The sequence below is a fragment of the Numida meleagris genome, chromosome 4 (genome assembly GCF_002078875.1).
Source record: "Numida meleagris isolate 19003 breed g44 Domestic line chromosome 4, NumMel1.0, whole genome shotgun sequence".
Classification (NCBI taxonomy): Eukaryota; Metazoa; Chordata; class Aves; order Galliformes; family Numididae; genus Numida; species Numida meleagris.
Genome location: NC_034412.1, coordinates 7,058,015 through 7,065,944, shown reverse-complemented (window position 1 = coordinate 7,065,944; position 7,930 = coordinate 7,058,015). Strand labels below are relative to the sequence as shown.

Sequence of the window (7,930 nt, the reverse complement as noted above, 5' to 3'; positions counted from 1 at the left end):
CGCTTCCCCCCCCCGCACACCGCCAGGGGATGGGAGCGGCCGGGTCCGGCCCCGCGCCGCGCTGAGGGCGCTGAGGGGGCTGGGCTCTCCCGCCTTCCCGGGCCGCAGGTGGCCCCGCAGCCACGCCCTGGAGCCGCCGCGGTGCGCAAATGGCGGAAGCGGCGGTTCGGGCCGTGCGGGCCGCAGTCAGCGCTGCGGGGAAAATGCGGTGTTTTGTGTGGTGTCCTTTTTGTAGCGAGTACCGATGCGGAAGGCCGGGCCGCAGCGCCGCTTGCCTCCCCCCGCTCCCGCCCCGCTCCCCGGCGCGTGGCGCCGCCGCCTTTGTCCCTCCCGGGCACGGAGACCGTCAGGGGGGGCAGCCGCAGGCCGCGCCCTCCCCCGTGCTGCAGGAAAAGCACAATAAAACATGTATAAATATACACGTATAAACGCCTGCTTGCGCCGCTCGGTGTCCCTCATTGCAGAATCAGTCCCAGATTCTGCCATGAGCTCAGCGCTGTACATTAGCTTAGTCATGCAGGGTTGGATGGAAGGCCCGTGCCTGCCAAACGCATCTGCTTTTTGCTGTGGTTTTAAATATCAATAATGACACTTTTAATCCACTTGGCTTGGGTGTCCCAGCTAACCCTACCGCCATAAGCCGCCATTTACCACTCTGTGGCCAGGGAGTGGCTTGGGGAGGGTTGGGGAGAAATGGAGATGGGTGCAGCTAAGCCATGGTCTCCACAGACAGCACCGAGCTATGGGACACTGTGGTGAAACATGAAGGGAAATGATACACAAATTAATGGGGGGATAAAAACAAGAACAACAAATAAAAAGGCTTTGCTACTTCCAGAGGACAGCACACTTTCTCCACTCTAGCTCATATCTTTGGGTATGAGGTAATGCTAACAAAAAAAAGCAATTATATTATCTACTCTTTTCCCATTCCGTGTGCCCAAATATTCTCACTCCTGCATCATACTTATTCCACCGGAATGTTGAAAGGTACATTTTATTATAAATACTTCTGAAATCTTTTGAAATTCCCTACAGTTCGTTCTGTCACTTATGCCCAGGCCACATGTAAGAGAGTAAGAGAAAGCTTCATGCAAAAAAAAAGTAAGTGCTCTTCTTTTCTGCTGGTAAAAGGCCCTCAGGGCTTTCCAGAATAAAATCTGGAAGCCAATAGTATGAAGCAAGCAGTTGTGCTGCAAAAATTCTTTGGCACAAGTTGTCATTGCCCCAAGACTGAATAGCCTGAGATTGGCTTATTCAACTTCCAAGAGATGTTGTCTTAATGTCAGATGTTAAAAAAGGCATTCAGGGTTAAAAAACAAAACAAAACAAAACCAGGCAAAAATAAATGAAAAAAAAAATCCATTCGCTGCTGTCCTCAGGAGTCAAAACAGGACACATAAAAAAAAACAACCAATAGCATAATTTCAGAACTGCGTGAGCTGGTTGGGTGTCCATATTTGCAGTGCAGAGTACGGTTCTGGTCATTAATGATAACAAGAATTGGCTTAAGCCAAAGCAATATGCATCCAAATTTGCCTGATAAAATTTGTTTTTCTGAAAGCATGCATGTGGTAGCAGTTAAAGGGACGGGGTTGTTTACAAATTAATACTGAAGCACATTGCTACACTTAGGTGAAAATAGGGGTAGAAGAGAGCTGTTTCTAGGTTGCGGGCCATAATAGTTTGGGGCACATCATCCGAGTTGGAGACAATGAAGTTCTGAGCCTAAGTTTTCACTTAATGTAAATTAGAAGTAACTACTAAATTAAATTAATTATTTACTGAAATATTAAAAAGGAGAATCTTATATCTACTCAGGTATGACAACTCAGAGTCCTCTGATAATAGCAACTTACAGCCTTTTCCAAAAGACTTTAAATTTGTGTCACTAGCAATTTTAAAATAAGGATTGTCCGTGCTCTAGTTCGTAAATAAATAAATTCATGGAAGTCCTATTGTCTGTGAAACTGAAAGTCAGAACAGAGTTGTCATTCTCAGACCCTTGTGACATGAGAATGTTACATGTTCATTTTAGCCAAAAATAGGAAAGTTGTTGCTGGTTCCAGTGTCCCAGGCAAGATTGAGATGACTATGGAGTCAACAACGTAATCCCTCAGAACAGTGATCTTTTAAACTAAGATTATATTTGGGTATGGAAGGATACACAAATTGATAGCCCTCTTAACTTATTAGTAGGCTGATAATTTGATAATTTAATTTTGCCTTTCTTTTTTCGTTTTAACTAATCAGTTATTCCAGTGCAAATTAAGTTTAGTGTCTTTGCTGTTACCAAAGCAAGGAGTACTGTTGTGTTTTACTGGACATATTCTTTATCCTTCAGTAAAGTAAAACCCCTGAAACATAAGTTCTTAGGAGATTTTGTGAAAAAAAGTTGGGCAAAAACAAAGGTCAAATAAATTCACACTTTTACCTTCATTTACAAACCCAGAGTGTACGTGGGTTTTACATTTTATTCAATGAGGCAAAAATGCTGATACTTAGCAGCCTGTGTCACAAAAATATAATCATAAAAAAGTCTAGGTCCACCTTTAAGTGGGTAAAAGCCACTTTGATTAGTTGTTCATTCCGAAATTTTGGCAGAAGGCTGATACCTACAAGAGACATCCATTCAGATTTCCAAACTTAGCAGAAGCTTAGACAACTGGCAGCACTCAGATCCTCTGTAAATTGCCATGCATCCCCCATCCCCAGTGGAGACAGGCAATACAGATGAATACTTGAAAGATATTATGAGATAAGATCATACTGGCCTCTTACATTTTATCAAATGGTAAAAAGACATTACAACTCAGCAGTAGGCTTGGAAGAAGTTCTTTTGAAAAGTAATATGCTTCAAGTGTGTGGAGTTTACTTGTTTACATGTAGATTTTCTTTGTTCCTCATAATGTGGTAAGTATTGGAGACATGTAAATTCAACTCCAGTAGAACTGTGCAATTAAATCAGGGCATCTAATTTTTTCATTGCCCAAAGCTCATATTAAAACACATGGTCTCAACTGAGATTGTCTTCTTGGGCTGCAGCTGTATAGAGGGCCAGTGGTTTGTTATTAAAAAAAAAAAAAAAAAAAAAAGGAAAGAAAACTCCAAAAGGAGAGTTTTGGGGTTTTTTTTGTCCTTCACTGTAATTTTTGCACTATTTGAATACTGAGATAAAGAGGAATCTCTACTATTTTTTTTCAGCAGCCTTTTACAAATGCATTCCTGACCTTTACAAATGAATGAATAGCTGTCTGGAGGTTAGCATGTGCCATGCCCAGATACATCTGCAAGAACTGTAAGCAGACACCGCTTCTGAAAATAGGATCCACAAAAGGTGTTGCTAAGTGAGTGTATGTAAAAACATTTTTGTGTAGTGCAGCTTTAAACTCTCTGACTGGTATAGACATCAGAGAAAGGAGAAATAGTAAGTGTTCCTATTTTTGTAAATAAGCATTCATACTTAGACTTATCTTGAAAGGAAGAGTCTTTGGAGCTGGTTTATTTTGTGTGTATTGCGGCTTACAGCATTCACATTTATCTTTCTGTGTCTAGACACAGTGAACTTAAAATGTTCCACAGATAAAGGGTTAAAAATTCCCTCTGTTTAGTAGGATAAAGCATGTAAATAATTCACAGAATGCAGTAGGCATTTACCGCTACACTCTGCCTCCTGTTACTGCACTGTCACCAAAGTAATTAAATTACATAGGGAAGACATCAAGAACCTACGCTGAAAGAAAATCATTTTTGACTACACTCTGTATTTCTGCTGAAGTAACGATGAGTAAACATGACTCAGGTTTCATTTGTTCAAAATCTACAAGATAATATGCATGCTCAGCAGAAGAAAAATATACATCTAGGCAGCAAACCACTATGTGAAAAGAAATTTTACACTGAATTATGACATGTGAACATCATTTTTTTTTTTTTCACACTGGATGAACCTCTGGCTTACCAGTGCTTGGCTGGTGTTCCTATTTTTTCAGTAGCAGCATGGGAAAGTAAGCAAAATAGAACTAAAAGTTTGATGTCGTTCTAAAAGCAAAGAGAAACAGTAGACAACACCTGCTGTTGTGCACAATGTTCATTCTGGCACAATGCAAAGAAAATGCAGAATCACTTCACTGAAATTTTAATGAACTCAAATGAGAACACTGCTGCTTAATGGACTTTGTGCAATGGTCTGAAGCTCATCCATTCACAGAACAACTTTTCACGGGGTTGGCTTGGTTTGCTAATCCCATTATCACTTTGATTCTACCACTTTCAAATGCTAGTATGAATGCAGCTGATCAAAAATAGCCTAGCTTGTGCTTGACTTTGTTCCAAGCCATGAAGTGAAGTGCACTGTGCTGCCAGAGAGGTACCACTGCATTTGTGTGAGGTCACAGTGAAGTAATGGTGTGTCATAGTAGGAGCTTCAGGTATCCATGCCTAGAAGTTCTGATCTCCAAGTGTTAAGTGGTTTATCCTTCCTATCACGGCAGGTACCCACACGAACACAAATGAATCATTTTTGTCTTCTGAATACTTTCAAAAGAAACCAGGAAAGGAAAATACCATTTTTACATTACTCCTGGTAGTTTTGCTTGTTTAACCTCAGACAAGTATGCTACGCTACCCTTGTTTTGACATGACAAGACCCACTGCCCTAAGAGCAAAGGTAAGCATTAAGAACACAGAAACATTAATGTCAGGATCTCAGCAATTGTTCTCCAAAAAAGGATTGTATTCAACTCACTCAGCAGAACTTTTAATTAACTATTATTTTAGTTGGTAGTTTCTGTCCTTAAGAAATTAGATACTAATACTTAGAACAAGCATGCACATATGCATACTTTGTTGTTTGCAAGACACAGCTAGTAATAGATACCACATAAATGTGCATTACCTGAAACCCTGCTATACTGCTAGATACAATGAGGCAGTATGAAACAGATACAATTTCAGAAAAATGAGTTAGCAAGAAGTTAAAATGTGTTTTCTGTGGCTTTTGTGATTGCTCTCACAACTCAGATGACCTTACTGTAGTACACATGTTCATATATACAACAGAGGAGGGGCGAGGATTAAATCTGAACTTGCTTTCCTCTTTTTTTCATCTCTCTAAAAATACTGTTCCGTTAATAGCATTTTCTCACACTGCCTATCTGTTGAGATAAGAAAGGGAACTCATGAAGCTACTTTGGTGATAAAGGTAGACAGGTCTGATAAATACCAGGAAACTGACCATCCTTTTGATCTTGTCAATAACATTACTGCATAAGTGCTCAGAACATCATGCTTTTGGCATAATTCTGCTTTTTTTTTTTAATGTTTGATACCTTGATAGCAAATGCTCCAGATTGCCTGGCATATTAGACATAGCATTTCCTAATTTCACCAGTGATTGATTGCTACAAGACTCATCATCTGAGCCCTAAAAACTGAGGGTGCTTCAACCTGCTCTTTCTACTGTGTTCCACGACTGAACGTGCCCACTTGTTCAAGCCTCAGACAGTGCAGTGATACCTCCAGCCCTGGCTATCTCCTGCTGTATTGAGTTGGTACCTCTGAAAGGAGCTCTTCTCAGCAGTTCAGATGCTGCTTCTGGCAGTGGGGAAGAAATGGGCAATTGTCAGAAACTAAGTATGTTCAAGAACTATCTAAAGGAGCGGCTGAGGATTAACGCAAACAGATGAAATATGGAAGAAAAGAAATAGAGACAAGGAGATAGATAGAGAAAAGTCAGAAACAGCAGAAGAAAGGTTCAAATTTTAGGTTTTGATGAAGACAGAAAGAAACATGAGTGAAAAAGAAGAGGAAAGAGACAAAGATAGAATGATAAAATGGGTGATAGGTGAGGAAAGGCAAGAGAGAAAAGAACAGTTTGGCACCATACATGAAAATACATGACTGTCAACTCTGACATTCACATGGTTTTTCCCACTAAAAATAATGTAAGAGATGATTGAAGACAATAGTATAAACCCACAAGACTAATTAATATATAACAATGTTCACTGGTATTCGGGAAGTCCTAGGTCAAATCTATTTCTTGCCTGTCCTGGAGCACGAATTTGCTGAGGTTGTGTGGTTGTCTGCCCCACGCAATGTTGCATTGTGTCAAGATACCAAACTGAGCTCTGAATGTGGCAGCATTTGCATGGGAAGCAATGCAGCCATGTAACATAGAGCTGCACCCAAGCTAAGGTAGCCTGTCCTCCAGTGGGGCACTTACCCTCCATGTAGCACCAGACAAACATGGCAGAAGTGTTTCCAGAGCCCTGGGTAGCTTGTGCTGACATCCTTGTATGTTAGCAGATTGTGAAGTAGAGATGTAATTCCACTGCTGTCTGTAGAAGCTGTTTCACTTCCCATAAATACTTCAGTGCTCACAGAGCTACAGGGAGTGTGAGAATGCCACTTTAGTTTTTAAGCCAATGAATCTTTGCATACCAACAGCAATCAAAATAATACAAAGGCTTTTTCTGTATAAAGATTATACTTATCCAAATCAGATTCCAGGGCTCAAATCACTGACAAAATTCAAAAGTTCCAGTTTATGGAAACATTTTGAACAATTTTTAATTTACATGTCTGATGCTTTAAGAATTGAACACTGTCATCATTAAACAGCGTTTTATTTTAAATTATGTTTTCTAAACACATAACAATGAATTCTGATGCCTTTGCTTCCCATACTTGTTCCTCGGAAAAAAAAAAGTCTCAGATACCCTAAATTCCACACTCTGGAGCAATTTAGCTTTCCTTAGAGATCACAGTTCAAACTACAAATGCGATAAGGGCTGCATCCTGCTGTAACTGAAATCCTTCCTGAGTCTACTTCTGCTTTTCAATCTCTCTAATTTTTCATTAGATCAAGAGTCACACATTTTTGTTGGCAGTAAAGAAATTCCAATTTGTACTGCCTTCTGTCTTCAATAGGAATTTTCCCAAAGTACAGAAATAAAAATGTAAAACTTTGCTGTGTTTCATTACTTTCATTCTTTTGAACATTGCTTCTCTGGAAGCTCTGTGTGAAATTATTAGCAGACAGGTTTTGAAATGCTTGTCAAAGTAGATGCATATATGGGACTCAAAGGGCCTTATTTAAAAAAGAAATTTGCCAGATACCCAGATCTCTGGTTGGTTATGCCCATTCAAGAATACAGAATCCATCATTCGTATGATTATTTTTACATCTGAACTTTTTTTTTTTATACTAGATAGACTTGAAACTTTCAGGGTCATTTGCCCAGCATGTAGTTGAATGTCCTGTGCTATAGATTCCAATTAGCAAGACCATGTTCAATGGTCCTACACCACCAATGCTGTCTAACTGCTTTCCACTTGGCTTTATATGTTTCTTCTTTGTTGCAGCTGCAACCAGGTCTATCTACACTTTGATAGAAAAATTTCAATTACCCCAGGGAGAAGCTTTTAGCTTTATTAAGCATTGAAGTCTACACATTTGTTCTTCTGTTGAAGAGCAGTTCAAAAGGACAGTTTCTGAAGAAGTAATCTGAAAAATTAGGATAAATCTTGTGGACTTTCACTGCTAATGTTTTTTTTCTGTGATCTAAGCCTAAGAATCTGCCAACTCAATGCAGAGTTAAGCATTTCCTTAACAATTTTAACCCCCGCCAGATGTTATACCTTACAAGTAAATGGCTCTTCAGTGGTTTTTAAGGCTGCTGTGCTCTCAGCATAGAATTGATGTCACGGGAGGCTGTGTAGTTGTACTCTAGTCTTGATAGATAGTGACAGAAAACTGTTCCCATCTGGAAGCTTTGTATCAGCCTTCTGAGTAAACTAATGGTTTCTTTTCTTAGATGATGGGTGTCAACTCATCATCTCCTCGTTGCCAAGAGTAACCTTAGCTATCTAAGAAAAAGCAAGGATTGTGTACAGCAGATCTGTAATCTGCCCTTGTCTAGTTGTG

At 39.9% G+C, this 7,930-nt stretch overlaps 2 long non-coding RNA genes across 2 annotated transcripts in view; one reads left to right on the top strand and one right to left on the bottom strand.

Annotated features, from left to right (window-relative positions):
- LOC110398517 overlaps positions 22 to 7,930 on the top strand; it is a 36,277-nt gene continuing 28,368 nt past the window's right edge. Inside the window, exons 1-2 of the long non-coding RNA XR_002438431.1 lie at positions 22 to 2,913; positions 3,205 to 4,669. This is a non-coding gene — a long non-coding RNA (uncharacterized LOC110398517). The remainder of the gene's footprint in view (positions 2,914 to 3,204; positions 4,670 to 7,930) is intronic.
- The window catches only part of LOC110398516, a 45,930-nt gene continuing 42,665 nt past the window's right edge, over positions 4,666 to 7,930 (bottom strand). The window contains exon 3 of the long non-coding RNA XR_002438429.1: positions 4,666 to 6,388. This is a non-coding gene — a long non-coding RNA (uncharacterized LOC110398516). The remainder of the gene's footprint in view (positions 6,389 to 7,930) is intronic.